This window comes from Xyrauchen texanus, chromosome 10, assembly GCF_025860055.1.
Source record: "Xyrauchen texanus isolate HMW12.3.18 chromosome 10, RBS_HiC_50CHRs, whole genome shotgun sequence".
Taxonomy (NCBI): domain Eukaryota; kingdom Metazoa; phylum Chordata; class Actinopteri; order Cypriniformes; family Catostomidae; genus Xyrauchen; species Xyrauchen texanus.
The window spans coordinates 31,791,979-31,807,867 of record NC_068285.1 but is presented as its reverse complement, the minus strand read 5'-3'; the positions used below and the strand labels follow the sequence as shown (position 1 = coordinate 31,807,867).

The 15,889-nt window shown below is 36.8% G+C and overlaps 1 protein-coding gene across 3 annotated transcripts in view; it reads right to left on the bottom strand.

The window, feature by feature from the left end:
• LOC127650022 (engulfment and cell motility protein 1) overlaps positions 1 to 15,889 on the bottom strand; it is a 129,502-nt gene that overhangs the window by 79,663 nt on the left and 33,950 nt on the right. For 2 of the 3 annotated variants that reach the window (XM_052135135.1, XM_052135137.1), the window contains exon 1: positions 13,907 to 14,059. The exons of the other annotated variant lie outside the window; for it this stretch is intronic. The gene's annotated coding sequence lies outside the window, so the exon portion shown is untranslated. Of the gene's footprint in view, positions 1 to 13,906; positions 14,060 to 15,889 lie in introns of those variants that run through there. 3 annotated transcript variants of the gene reach the window in all.

Below are 15,889 nucleotides of genomic sequence, written 5' to 3'. Positions count from 1 at the left end.
ACTATTGAGAGGCTCCACGAGCCGCCATTGCTGTAAAAAAAACGTTCCATTGGAGTCAATGGAGTTGTCGCAACTCACTCTCTATATGGCTCTGATTGAAAGGAACATGGTGGTTATTTTGGACACACCTCCTTTTGTTGCCAGGTGAGCAGGTAGCCACCTCCTACATTTGTCTTAAAGCAAGCATGGTATGGTAGCCAGGTGTGCAGCCATACGGTTTTTGACCGCATTTCATTTGGATTTAAATGATTGTTTGTTTCCTTTCGTGATGTGCAATTATCATGTTGATATAATGTTATATATTTACACATTTAAATAAGATTATTCAAGTGTTTTATCCACTACACATTAATGTTTATACAGTTAAAAACTTTTAAAAATCCAATAGGAGAGTGATTTCACGCCGAAGCTTAACAGCTATTGCACTCGCTTCTCTGACACTCACGCAAGTCACGCCACACCGGAGCCATTCTGAGCCATTCGGAGCTTACGGACATGACATAAACACGCAAGGACGGATAACGTATACCTGCGATTTCACACCAAATCTAACCCGGCAGCTCTAAATAAACTGATTATTGTAGGCTTGCTACAGAAAAGGCAAGGACAAGGTTTTGAACATGGATTTTTTTATTTCATTTAATCACTCAATAATGAACTTTTGTTAATAGTAACAAAATAAATCTTACATAGTGCAGCTTCAAAGATGAAAAGGTGAAAAGTAAGTTCATTTCTCATAGCCATTGTCTATCAAAAGCTGCATTTGAAAATGCATTTTGATAGTAGATGTGTAACGATTCATCGATCTGGATCGATCAATCGATCAAATGACCAAGATATAATGTCATCGATGCAACGAGTAAACATTGATAAATATATACAGTATTTTTAAGATGCATGTTTTTTTTACACTCTAATGCCAGCCATGTCTGTAGGCATTTCCGTCAGGCAATGCAGCAACCTTATTATATTAATCTCGCTTTATGAGCACAAAATATGCTTGTCATGTAAGGCTCAGATGTGCACAGTGATTGAAACTGAAAGTTGCACTCTGCTCTCTCTGCGTGCGCCCATCAACAGGGCTGCAAGTTTCGGTGACAGGACAGCGCAGAGCTGATCACATGCACAATTAATATGGGCTTCCCTCGATATCATGGCGCATTTGAATACATGAGAAGTTTCTATTTTAAACCGATAGATGTCAAATGGCTAAAGAGCTGCGATATTCTGAACAGCAATGATGAGGGAAAGAGAAAACACCTGCAACAGCATTAATTACATTACTTTTCACATCTCCACATAAACACCCTTACTAACATTTTTATCAGATGTAGCCAAGAAAAAACACAGAAAGCACATACTCTCCTGTTGTGGGTATGAAAATATTTTGGACTGAAAAACTTGCTTGACTATTGTAGAGATGATAAATTGTCACTGTAGTTTCCCTCATTCCACAAGGCAATGAGCTGTCATCAAACGACTGATGATCACATGCATGTGACTTAATTTTTTATATGATTTATTTTCCTGTATAATTTTTTTCAACAACTGAAGTACCTTATTTTGCTGTGGCTGTTCCAATGTGTATACATGTATTATGTATACTTCAGAGTGCTCAGTAAAATATAAAAATTACATTTTGTTTGCATTTGTGAGATAAAGAAATGTAACTGATTGTGTAAAATAGGCACATAACATCGTAATATCGATCACAGGCTCCTGAATCTAAACAAAATCGTATAGTGACAGACTTTGAGGTATCAGCAAACATCAGATTGCTGGCTAAGAGAATTTATATCATGGTGAAACTACCGATTTACACACCTATTTGATGGACATGGATATTTGAACTGAGCCTACAATAACATTATACCCAGTATGAAGGAAGTGAATAAGAAAACAGACTGACAGACAGAAGGGATTTGATTTGTTCATGGGGCTTCATAGGCCAATCAGTCAGACAAGCAGAGGAAGAGATGCGTCTCTCTGATGGGCAGCAGGGAAACATGGCATCGCCTGCTCTTCCATTCAAATCCCTCCAGCACATAACTGCGTAGCATGGTAATACTATATTTTTTGGTCTTGTCCTATAGTAGTACCATACTTTTTGAACATGTATTTTTTAGACATACATTATGCTATCGTAATGCCATGTTTTTGAACATGTACCATAGAAATTTAAATAGCCATCATGTACTATGGTAATACCATATTTTTTGGACATGTATCATGGTATTAGCATATTTTTGGACATTTACTTTTGTAATGCCATGACATTTGGACATGTACCATGGTAATACTATATTTTTTCTAGAAATGTAGGGTAATACCATACTTTACAGACATGTACCATGGTAATACCCTATTTTTGGACATGTATATTATAATACCAAATTTTTTGGATGTACTGTGGCAATTACATTTTTTTTTGGACATGTACCATGGTAATACAATACCTTTGAGCATGCTATATGGTAATATCTTGCTTTTATTGTTTTTGTTACAAAATGTTACAAAATTATCATTATGATAATAATAATAGCCTGGTATTATATGTTCTATTTTATCCTAAAATAACATTGTTGAAGTAGCCTACAGTATACTATATATATATAGACATTATTCACAGTAGCACCATCTTTGATTTTTGATGGAAATGAAAACAAGGCTGTGAGGGATCTTTACAGTCTCTTTATTCTCTTCAATGACATGCACTGTATGAAGCTATCAAAAAACGCCTAGTTCCACAACTCATGTTGTCTGATCCACTCATGAGGCTTTTGTCTACTGAAATTTCTTGGAAAGATATTTTTTAAATGTTTCAACAACTGAACCATCCAAAAATATTTTAAACTGCAGTAAAGCCCATTGAAGAGACCATATGTCTATCCCTCACAACCTCATTGTCATTAGCGTAAAAAATCTAATATGGCACTGTTGTGAATAAGGCTATGACTATAGAATATTTTTGGACATATACTATAGCAATGCAGTGTTTTTTGGACATTTACCATGATAGTACCATATTTTTGAACGTGTACTGTGGCAATTCCATGTTTTTATTGGACATGTACTATACCATGATAATACTATATTTTTGATGTGTACTATGTTTTTTGGACATTTAACATGGTAATACCATATTTTTAAAACATTTACTGTACTATGGTAAATCCATGTGTTCTGCATAAGTACCATGATAACACCATATTTTCTTGGAAATGTACTATAGTAATACATTTTGTTTTGGCATGTACCATGGTAATACCTTTTTTTCAGCTATGCTATACCATGTTTTCTTCAGGTATAGGCCTATATCATGTTCTATTACCTTACTTGTAGTACCTTTAAACACACATTTGGCATATCAGCATGTTACATATGGCAATTATTCAGCGTCATGGTGAATAAATATCAAAATACCATGATATTACCATCTGACACCATTATCACTGTACTGTAGCATGGCCCCAAAGTACTTAAAAGATAATTATCGTAAAGCAGCGTTCCTCAATAGGTGGCCGGCGAGATACACATTTTTGGCCCATTCTAAAATCATATCACACCAAATTTGTGACGATTTTGCGAGACGAAAAAATATTTTTTTTTAAAAAATGGCACCCCTGTACAGTAGGCGGTGCTGTTGCCTTTCTACAAACATTTTCCCAGTCTCCTGCCCTGCCCAGCTGTGAATGCTAGATGAAGACTTTTAAGGCATTTATTTACCTGGTTTGGCATAACTGTTCATTATGTTCTTTCCATGGTGTTGACGCATTCTGAGGACTATATATAATCTGTGTTTTTATGCAAGTGAGAGGAGTACAAAGCTCTGTTGCATAAATATTATCCTATTCATATTTGAACATGTATTTTACTATTGTATTACGACTCCCGAAACTAACTACTCTTTTATAATGTCTGGATTAATGCCTGGAAAATATAACACAAGGTACTGATACAAATACACATGCACATTAGTACACTTTAAGAATAACATGTATAGTTGTGGAGGTGGGGGCATGGCCGAGCGACATCTGTAGAGAGTGAGGCCGGGAGAGGAAGAATGGTAAGGACTAACACCTATGGGAAATTATCTCTAACAGCTGTACTGTGTAGCAGTGAGAGCTGGAGAGGGATAAAAGAGCGTTCCAGACCGCCGGAGGAGAGAGAGAGAGAGAGAGAGAGAGAGACGCACGCAGCCGAGTTATTGTGTGTGTGTATTTGTTATGCTGAAAAGCAAAGCTTTATGTGTTTAGACTGAAATGTGTGTGAATAAAAGATGGTCTATACGTGGTTTGTTTATCTGACTCCCGCTCCCTCCTTCAAAGAGAGAACTTGAGAACTAGAGAGTCACAATAGTACAGTAAAATACGATGCGTATGCCTAATAATATGAAATCACTGGCACACAGTCTTTACTTTTTTTTAATTATTGCAATACTTTGTTATATTTTCCTCACAATTTATTGAAAGTAATTCCTCACAACAACAAGTTTGTTTGTTTACAGTAAAATATTGCATGTAAAGTGTCCTTTATGGGATATTTTTACTACGAGCTAAGTGCAAACGAATTGCCGAAACTTGCTGCTATTTTTCATGTCAGGAGATTATTATATATATATTAAATAATGTACACTCACCTAAAGGATTATTAGGAACACCTGTTCAATTTCTCATTAATGCAATTATCTAATCAAACAATCACATGGCAGTTGCTTCAATGCATTTAGAGGTGTGGTCCTGGTCAAGACAATCTCCTGAACTCCAAACTGAATGTCAGAATGGGAAAGAAAGGTGATTTAAGCAATTTTGAGCGTGGCATGGTTGTTGGTTCCAGACGGGCCGGTCTGAGTATTTCACAATCTGCTCAGTTACTGGGATTTTCACGCACAAACATTTCTAGGGTTTACAAAGAATGGTGTGAAAAGGGAAAAACATCCACTATGCGGCAGTCCTGTGGGCGAAAATGCCTTGTTGATGCTAGAGGTCAGAGGAGAATGGGCCGACTGATTCAAGCTGATAGAAGAGCAACTTTGCCTGAAATAACCACTCGTTACAACCGAGGTATGCAGCAAAACATTTGTGAAGCCACAACACGCACAAACTTGAGGCGGATGGGCTACAACAGCAGAAGACCCCACCGGGTACCACTCATCTCCACTACAAATAGGAAAAAGAGGCTACAATTTGCAAGAGCTCACCAAAATTGGACAGTTGAAGACTGTAAAAATGTTGCCTGGTCTGATGAGTCTCGATTTCTGTTGAGACATTCAGATGGTAGAGTCAGAATTTGGCGTAAACAGAATGAGAACATGGATCCATCATGCCTTGTTACCACTGTGCAGGCTGGTGGTGGTGGTGTAATGGTGTGGGGGATGTTTTCTTGGCACACTTCAGGCCCCTTAGTGCCAATTGGGCATCGTTTAAATGCCACGGCCTACCTGAGCATTGTTTCTGACCATGTCCATCCCTTTATGGCCACCATGTACCCATCCTCTGATGGCTACTTCCAGCAGGATAATCCACCATGTCAGAAAGCTTGAATCATTTCAAATTGGTTTCTTGAACATGACAATGAGTTCACTGTACTAAAATGGCCCCCACAGTCGCCAGATCTCAACCCAATAGAGCATCTTTGGGATGTGGTGGAATGGGAGCTTCGTGCCCTGGATGTGCATCCCACAAATCTCCATCAACTGCAAGATGCTATCCTATCAATATGGGCCAACATTTCTAAAGAATGCTTTCAGCACCTTGTTGAATCAATGCCACGTAGAATTAAGGCAGTTCTGAAGGTGAAAGGGGGTCAAACACAGTATTAGTATGGTGTTCCTAAAAATCCTTTAGGTGAGTGTATATTAAGACAAAACAACATAAGCAGACTTTCAAAAACAGGTGCACCCCTTGCCCCCTTCTAGAACCGCCCCCACTGCTGCCACACGATTGGCTGATTAGATAATCGTATGGATGATTGTTGGTGCCAGACAGGCTGGTTTGAGTATTTCTGTAACTGCTGATCTCCTGGGATATTTAGGGAACACAACAACACTAATCCAAGCAGCTGCTGTGTTTCAGTTCTGACAGTCACCCAGAAGAAAGTGAATGAATGCTCAGAAACTCACACTCTCACCAGGTTTCAGTTCACTCAAGGTGCTAGGATTACCCACGTCCTGTATAGATTTCAAAAGAGCTCTACAGTAATTCATCTGACAGTTATACAAAGGGCCCGAGAGCTCAGAGGCCAGTGCTGTGAGGGCCTTCAAAGGATCAATGAGATTCATCTGGGCTGAGAAACAAAGAGATGAGAGATGGCTACTGAGCTACTAATCACATTCTCTCTCAAACACACATGCACTGATGCCAGACGGTTCCTATTTCTGCCCTGCAGGCCTACCCTATACAAACCTAAAGAGACGGAACTGTGGGTCCAACCAAAGACATATCCAGTTCTTGAGACTATATATTGGTTTTATATTGACCTTTAGCAGCAGTCAAAACTAACGCAAAAGAGGTAGTAAGGGTGTTACAAGTCTGAACAATCTATGTTGAACCTCTCTCATCAACAAGGCATTCTGAGCTATTCTGAGATGCGGGCTGGTTTTGGCAGCATGAGTGGGACCTACACAATACTAGGCAGGTGGTTTTAATGTTGTGGCTGATCGGTGTATACGCTCACTGGCCACTTTATTAGGTCTACTTATCATCTACTTATACATCTACTTATTCATTTGATTATCTAATCAGCTAATCATGTGGCAGCAGTGTAATGTATAAATTCATGCAGATACGTGTAAGGAGCTTCAGTTCCTGTTTACATCAACCATCAGAATGGAGAAAAAATTTGATCTCAGTGATTTAGACTGTGGCATGATTGTTGGTGCCAGATTGGCTGATTTCAGTATTTCTGTAACTGCTGATCTCTTGGGATTTTCACACATAACAATCTCTAGAGTGTATAGAAAATTGTGCCAAATAGGGCTGAAACAATTAGTCAACATTATCGACAACGTCGATAATAAAACATTGTTGACAAAGATTTTCATTATCGAATAGTTGTTTGATCTCATTTAGCATAACATAAGATCACATTAAACTGTAATGATGACGCACAAGAGCAGCACTGCAGTTCGCGCCTGACCGAGGAGAGGAAGAATTACACAGATCACAGTCCAGATGCACTCTAAACTTTCCAAACAGCTTCGTCTTATGTAGATCGCAAAGTACAAGGGAATTATACAAAAATACCAAATAAGTAAATACAGAAGCACTCTTGTTGAGGAATAAGTGGAGCCGGAGCTATTTAAAGGAAACACCCAGTGTTACATCTTAAATGCAGTTTTAATGCATTGAGCATTATTAAAGTTCAAATAATACAGAAGCAGGTCATGTAAATAACTACAAACTCCAACTCTGGCATTGGTCTGTGTGGTCAGTGCTCTTCCATGAGTTGCGCGAATGTCCCAATCTAAGGGGGAGTGATTGAAACTGCATCCGACTGATACACACTCTGTCACGTGGATGCTAGTCCCTTAAGTGCGCACACTGCACATGCAGCTAGATTATAACGCGATGGCTCGTGACTTATTGAATCATAAAATATATCAATGTGTATTTTTTATTGTGAAGAATATTGGCAAAACGTAGCTTTATTAATAAGAGAGGGGTTTTTTTGTGAGTTAAAGATGGATTGAAGTGAACAAAACGGTTAGAGAGGGTAGTCTTTACATTATACACTTCAACAAAATATGTTTTTGATTTGTTTTTGTGTTGGCTTGTTTTCCAATAACAATATCCAAAACTCATTTAAAACAATGTACATTTTAGCAGCTATACTGCAAAAGACAAAATTGTTATCTGAGAATGTTGAATATAATATTAAAAATACAAATACTTTAAAATATCTAAAAATCCTTACTTTCAGCCCCTCCATTACCCATTGTAATTCACTTGGGAGTTATGGGGGTCCCATTACCTTCCACTGGCCCATAATAAAACCCTCACTTTTACCCCAGTTAAACCTAGCTGAGGATGCCCTTTCATATTGTTCAATGTTTTTCGTTAAAGCTATAACATCATCCTGCCCTGAAATGAAGACTGTAATATCATCAGCATATGCTAATAATGTAATTTTGGAAATTAAAACTCCATTTGATATTAAGACTCCTCTAATGTCTCTTCTTAACCTGCACAACAGGGGTTCAATAACAAGACTGTAGAGCTGCCCCGAAAACAGACAGCCCTGCCTAATACCTTTCGAAACAGGCAATGGTGCACTTAATCCACCTCCAGCTTTAACAAGGACAAAAACATTGGAATACAGCAGCCTTATGTAAGATATAAAAATATCACCAAATCCAAAATGTTTTAAAACATTAAAAAGGTACTCATGATCAACTTTGTCAAATGCTTTCTCTTAGTCTAATGAGAATTTGAAGATCAAGATTATTAAATATATTCAAATCAATATCATCCTTTAATAAGAAAAGATTGTCCATGATTGATCTGTTAGAAATGCAATATGTCTGGTCATTCTAAACCAGAAACTTTAAATAACACTTGAGACTGTTCACCAGGCCCATTCAAAAAAAATTATAGTCATGACACAATAATGATGCCAATTTTTAAGAAGTCCTAAGTCTCCTTTTTTTGGAAGCAAGTAAAGAATTGCTCATCTACATCTCATAGGAAGTGTCTTATTCTTAAAACATTCCAACAGTACATTATGTAAATGCTCTCCTAAAGTGTCCCAAAATTGCTGTTAAATTCATCTGGAAGCCCTTCAATCCCTGGAGATCGACCTGTGGATAGTTACCGCATTGCTTCTGTGAGCTTGTGATTATGTGATTATGAATGTGATTATGCCAGCCTTTCTTTGCTCATCTCCTAACTGTGGTAAATCAGTACACTTGAATTGACTTGAGCTCCATTTTATTCTTATTAAAAAAACATTATGTTTACTACACTCTTTACTACTTCTTTCAACATCAATGTAGAATGAGAGGTATAATTCTGATAAAAAATCTTATATTTACTTGACCCACATCCCACAACTTGCTACGATTTTCAATTGTGTCCTTTTCATCTTCCAGTCATTCCAATACAATTTAAAATGTTCAAATAAAATTGACATCTTGTAACAATTTAACATTAAAATACCAACAATAATTAGGTTTTGATGTATTTCTCATATTAAAATAAAAGGTGACCATATGATGGTCTGAAAAACCATTAGGTAAAATAGAAGCATTCATCACCCTATTGCACCATATTTTACCCAAATAAAATCTAATCTTGCACCATTGATTCGATCATCAGACACTTTAAGCAAAGTCTCATTCCTGTATTAAAATTCCTCCACACATCTATTAGATTTAATTCGTTAATTACTTTCAATAATAACATACTTGACTGACTATGGGGGCTCTTCTTCGTTTTGGTCAATTGTAAAATCTGTGGTACAGTTCCAATCTCCAAACTCATGAATTAACAAGATCCGACATTTTAAAATCTCATCCACAGCTATAATATTAACATTCATATTTTTAGAAAATAAAATTGCTACTCCTGCACTTTTGTTTGTCCCAAAGGTTAAGGCAAACTTTCCTCCCCACCACATACCTCACTATCTCATTATCATTACAAGTGTGTGTTTACATCGATCTGATTTATTCGAAAAACTCAGAAACCATTGCAAGTTTATTCTGTCTCTACCCCCCTTCATATTTAAGGAGCCCTACCATAAAGCCCCCGGAAGATGGAAAAGAGAAAGACAAGACAGAAACAGAAATAGCAAGCAAAGCATAAAGGACACCCTGTGTTTTATTTTGTGAAGCATGAAACGTATCCTTCCATAACTTTGTTAATATCTTTTTAAGATGGCACCTCTTATTCTTACTCGAAGCTTCGTAACTTACAGTGTGCTGCAGTAACATCACTGACACAATTAATCTTTCTATACAGTATCCTGAAAAAAAAATGTCTCACTTCCACTGTTTTACCAAACATTGTATCCAAAAAATCTTTCTTGCAAAGTGTACATTTAAATCGATAGCCTGTGAGCCTAAGTAAGAAATATCAGAGAATGCGTCATCATCTCTCATCTCTAAATCTTTACCCATTTCATCACATTCCAGCTACTTCACCATTCACACTTTCATTAACACTTGTAATAATTTCAGTCTTTTCACTTGATTCCGGCACAGCAGAACGTTCACTAGAATACATTTTTATATCAGAAATTTCAGTGACAATATCCGTGTGTTCAACACTTTCAACATTTGGTTCCTCCGCAACCTTTGGCCACGCGTCTTCAGATTAATTCACATCCACATCAGCAAAAGCACTGGGCCCAGCAATCTCATCACTGGCCTGGACCTTGCGTGTGCATGCCAGCCTCCAGATTCAGTGCTGTGCAAAGTAGTGCCCAACCGATATATTGGTCAGCCGATATTAGCCTTTCACCAATATATCAGTATCGGAGTATGTGTTCACCGATATGTGCAGATATGAAAACTTTTTCAGAACATATAATGCAGAAAACAATGCTTGAATTGGTGTCATAGCATAGTTTGTCCAGCAGAGCCTGCTCCGACTCCAATGTTTACAGAGATGACTCTGAACTGACAGTAGTTCTACTGACAGGGCGGAGTTAAGCTGTGCCTTATCGGTAAGTTGCTAACTAGTTTGTGAAGTACATACTGGAAAGTTAATAAACAATGACCCCATCATTGTCCCTTTTCAGTATAACTAATATAACATTAACCCTGCCCCTGACAACCATGTCACTCATGTTTATCACATCTGTTTGCTGTTAGCCATGTATAGTTTGTCAGTGCAGTAAGTAATGTAGCAGATTGAAAGGTAAACATCAGAGCATCTTTTTACAGCTCAGCAGACAATGGTGCAGTGGTGGATTGTGTCTGTTGAGTGTTGCTTTCATGCTTTGTTGTTGCCTAGTTGGCAACTTTAAATGTCCACTTTTTACTCTCCGTGACAACGACCTTATAGCTAACTACGTAGTTACTTTCATTGTTTGTCAACTGAGTGGAAGCTAATGTGTAACTGTTTTGTTCAGGATTCACAGTTTGGTACCCCTAAAACCAAACAATTCCAGTCATTGTCTTTATAAAAATTTAATATTTATAAGTCTGGTTTTCCACTGTTGAAAGTTTCCCTTGAACGTGTATAGCAGAATATGGTGCAACACATCTTGACTCGCTAGGTGTAAATGCTTCTTGTTTTACAACCTGCCTCTAATTGACTGGCAGTATTAATATAGTCAGCATTTGATTATTACTAAACAGTACTACTGATGTTTATTTAGCTATTTATTTTATTTTCATTTATTCTTTATTTTAATGGTCAGCACCTGACAAATACTAAACATACAGTACTGATTTTTACTGAGCTATTTATTGTATTTTTATTTATTCTTTATTTAAATGGTCAGCAACTGACTGATACTGAAAATACAGTACTGATGTTTATTTAGCTTTTTATTGTATTTATATTTATTCTTTATTGTCTCTGTGTTCATTTCTAGAATTTGTTGACAATGTATTATAATGTCAAATATTCTTTGATTAAAATATTTGTATAAGAAAGCAGCCTTCTGAGTACCTTTGCATAGTCATATTGTTGCAAAATCGGGGCAAACAGAAAAGGTCTGTTTTCATTCAAGCTCAAAAATTAACTATAATCGGCCACTATATTGATAATCAGTGAATTTTAAGTGGTATCGGTCTCAAAAATCCCATATCGGTCGGGCTCTAGTGTAATGGTCTGAAACCAGACTGAAATGTATCTAAAATGTTAAAAATGTCTATTTTCACTTGTACAAAGTTTTAAGAATTTATTGGTTAGACACTATTTTGATGATAAAATTAAACTTTAAAAAAATTCTGGAAAATTCTAACAATTATGAAACTATAATTAATAAATAATTAGTATTGGTATCGAGAACCATGAAATTTCACTCACCGACAACTGAATCATTGGTATAGTGACCATGCATACATACATGCATACAATACATAACATATATTACATACATACATACATAACATATATTACATACATACATACATTACATACAATGTATATTTATAAATATTTGTACTGTTTTACTGAAGACTGGCATTCCTGTCTTTGTTGATTACACAGACTCATTATTAACACTGCTTTTTTATGCATTCTACGGAGTATGAGGCATGGGAGAACCACACAAGCAGCACCAAAATGAGAATATTTGAAATGATGAACAACAACATTTCCATCAACATCAAGAACATTCTCCAAGGTGGTCAATATTGCAGTTGTCCTGGAATAGCAGGTAGTTATGGGAAACTTGGGATACATTACCAATGCATTCATTATCTTCTTTGGATAACAATGACTGAAAATAAATGTACCATACTTATTTAATTTTGGTTGCAGTTATTTCAGTTTCATGAATATGCTGTAATTTATTTAGTAAAATGCACTGCCAGCAGTCCTGCAAATATTTGTCCTATGTGTTTTCAGATGTTTATTATGTTTAAAGTGTATGGAACTATTTGATGGACCTACCTCTCATAAGCTGCATGTATGAGCTGTCTAGAATGTACAATATGCAAAATAATTGCATTAATTATGATGGGGGCCTGGGTAGCTCAGCAAGTATTGACGCAGACTACCACACCTGGAGTCGGGAGTTTGAATCCAGGGCGTGCTGATTGACTCCAGTCAGGTCTAGGGAGGGTAGAGTCACATGGAGTAACCTCCTCGTGGTCGCTATAATGTGTGGTTCTCCCTCTCGGTGGGGCACATGGTGAGTTGTGCGTGGATGCCGCGGAGTATAGCGTGGGCCTCCACACGCGCTATGTCTCCGCAGTAACGCACTCAACAAGCCACGTGAAAAGATGCATGGATTGACGGTCTCAGATGTGGAGGCAATTGAGATTCGTCCTCCTCCATCCGGATTGAGGAGAGTCACTACGCCACTATGAGGGCTTTGAGCGCATTTGGGAATTGGGCATTCCAAACTGGGGAGAAAATTCCACCACACAAAAGCATGCAGTATACACTAAAACAAACCTCCCATTTCCTCGCCTTACTACTAAAAGAGGTGCATTTAAATAAAAAGGGAAATTGAGAGAAATGTGTATTTTTTAATTCTTTTGAAATGTCATTAGTTTCCCCATATCACAGAATATAAAGCAGTTTAGTTCATCAAGTGATTCTGTTTCTCTTGTTTCTTTTGGTGTGTGCTGTAACAAGCCCTCTTTTTCCTCAAGCAGTAACAAGGATATCCTGTCAAATTACCATGTCAGAGACATGGTACATCTCACAGCTAAACAGCAATTTACACATCTCCAGCTCCTTGCATTTGCATCACACTGCACCTACAGGCTAACTTTACCACCTTGTAAAAAAATAATCTCATAACACCCCATAATATATAATAACTATAAAAAGGTTAACATTTCCAGCTATCACACAAACATTCCACCACACAAAAGCATGAATTCATGCAACAAGTACAAAGACAAGTAGAAACAGATAGAAGTACAAAGAAGTAGCCTATAGATATGGACATACAGATCAGTACAGTATGGATAGTGGTACTGAACAGTGCACAATAAAAAATACTTCAGAAGAATAGAAAATTAATTGTGTTCTATCCATGCAAGCTTAACACTGGCTAATATGAATTGTAACTTGACTGCTCAATGGAGATGCCACAGTAAAACAAACAGACCAAAACAACCGACAATGTAATGAGATCTACCAAGAAGGGAAATTCAGCCTTGTTCACAGGATTATCTGTAGTAAGATATTAAAGGGCAACAGAGGTGATTCCGGTACCCGAAGCCACACCCTGGAGCCCTACAGGGCCCGGGCTCATTCACAAGCATAAAGTAACTCACCAGAAACCTCCTGGTCAAATAAGTTGTGTTTCCTCCACTGTAAGCCGGTTACTCTTCAGCAGTACAGTATGCTGCTTATCCACGCATACAAGTCATCAACAAAAGACTCCAAAATTAATACTAGAACTCTATTTTTTAAACTACTTCACAGAACCTGGTCTCTGCCAATGAGAAAGACACAAAAGATAAAGAAAGAGAGGTGAAGGAGGAGGAGGAAGTAGGCGTTCATCACGAGAAGAGGAAACTGCTTGGCTACAGTTAAGCGGAAAGGCGGCAAATTTCAAAGACACAACGCAATTGAAGGCGTAGGGTGGAAACAGGCTCATAGGCTCCTTGCTTGGCTTATCCGAGTGTGTCAAACAATAACAGGAAATATGGAGGCACACTGATTGTTTGATATGAAGTGACTGCTTGTTTTTGTTTCTTTTTAAGTCTATTTTGGGATAAATAAAACCTGAAAATCATAAGCTGACACGTAGCAGTTGTCAAGTCACATAGTGTATAGTGTCTTAACCTGTTGATATGCACCCCCTTTTTGAGCACAAACTATGAAAATGACATACCTGAACTTAAATGGTTGTATTTACTGGACCCTTTGGAGTATGGACACAGTTGTAGTATCTTTTGAAAGAAGACACTTTGGGCTTTATTTCAGAATTAATATATGTTGTTATTTTTTAAAGTTAGAGAAGCTGAAGTTTATAGTAATGGAAATATTTTGTGCTGAACATGTTTTTATAATCTATAAAAACTACAAAAAAAGCTACAAGTCTAAAGAAGTTACGTTTCAAATTTGAAGATGATCTAACAAAAAATGAGGTTCCTGCAAGCTTTCTTCTCTGTAAAATCGCTGGAAGCGTACGGAGTAAAATTAAGGCTCCACCTTTCAAGACGACACAAAATCTGACTGCACTGCTCGGCTATTATGAATAAAACGACGCAACAGTTTTAAATATAGACTTTGGAGATAGGCTCATTTTGTTTATGAGACTATAATATATAAGATCATCACAGTTTTACAACATGAATGCTGATCAGATTGCATAGTTTGTTAAAGATCTCATGTAAACAATGGAGAATATATCAATATTTCTCAGATTTATCACTTTTATGGACAAAAAGTGCTATTGGATGTTTTTCAATGTACACTTGTCATGGACAATTGACCCAAGTGTGGTGAACTGGATTCATCTGGTGATCGCATTTTCATAACAAATGTATGAAGTGCCGTTTTGATATTGCATGTTTTCATTTGTACTCCTGGCACAAAAAACTAAATTGCTGTTTATGGAGCATTGCTACTGTGAAACAGAGATCGGATATCAATGTTGAACCCTTAGACCATTGAAAAGATGTATAATTTGTTAACATTAATTACATTTACAGACAGCAAATTATATATTAACTGTAAGCAGAGTGATGTCAACACCACGTGCGGGGGTTTTGCGTATCAACAGGTTAATATGAGGAAACCTAATCTAAACTTTAAGGGAATTCCTTTAAACTGAAAACAGCTGCTGAATTTCAAAAACAGAATTCATAACTGGTCATGCGGCAGCAGTATTCAACATGCAAACTACCAATAAATCTGCCCAGGTGCAGGGCATTTGTTTTAGTATTAGAGGGATAATATGTCATGAAGGTATGTCCAGGTCATTTATCACCACAAGATCAAAAGAAAAAAAATATATAATAATATTTTTTTTTGTGATGATATTGAAGCCAAGGATAATTTCCCACCAATTCTCACTACTGTTACGTAATAAAAATAATAATAATAAAATAAACAAAAATCTCTGTAATACAGTAATGACAATCATTCTGTCTGGACACAAAGATGTTTTTATTCATAATTAAAATCAGTATTAATAATTGATATAAAAATATAATAATCTTTTAAAAATCAGTAGCGCAAACTTTATAATATATAATTTTTTTTTATAAGAATTACATTTTTTATATTCAAATTTAATAAAAATGCAA